This window comes from Galeopterus variegatus, unplaced genomic scaffold (genome assembly GCF_000696425.1).
Source record: "Galeopterus variegatus unplaced genomic scaffold, G_variegatus-3.0.2 Scaffold4468, whole genome shotgun sequence".
In the NCBI taxonomy this organism is placed as follows: domain Eukaryota; kingdom Metazoa; phylum Chordata; class Mammalia; order Dermoptera; family Cynocephalidae; genus Galeopterus; species Galeopterus variegatus.
Genome location: NW_007730579.1, coordinates 186136 through 186460, shown reverse-complemented (window position 1 = coordinate 186460; position 325 = coordinate 186136). Strand labels below are relative to the sequence as shown.

General features: G+C 32.0%; 1 long non-coding RNA gene across 1 annotated transcript in view; it reads right to left on the bottom strand.

The window, feature by feature from the left end:
- LOC103603156 overlaps window positions 1-325 on the bottom strand; it is a 6415-nt gene that overhangs the window by 989 nt on the left and 5101 nt on the right. The gene's annotated exons all lie outside the window — the stretch shown is intronic.

Sequence of the window (325 nt, the reverse complement as noted above, 5' to 3'; positions counted from 1 at the left end):
TCCCCCCCCCCTTTTTTTGGCTGTAAAACCTTTTAAACAAACTTATTTACCTAAACCATTATCAAGACTTACTCAGACATTCTGTTTTTGTTCTATACTTTTTGGTTTTTTAAATAGCCAGTCATTTTACTCTAGAACAAAAATACACTGTACCAAATGCTTTCTTACACATCTAAAAGATATTGTTTCTCCCAGCATGGCCAGGAGACAGAACTGAGATAACAAGGAGACACATTGACCTAGAGACAATTTTAGGTAAAAGGTTTGAATCAAATTTTGAAAATATATTTATTTTACTTTAGAAAATTTAAGTCACGTGAACTTG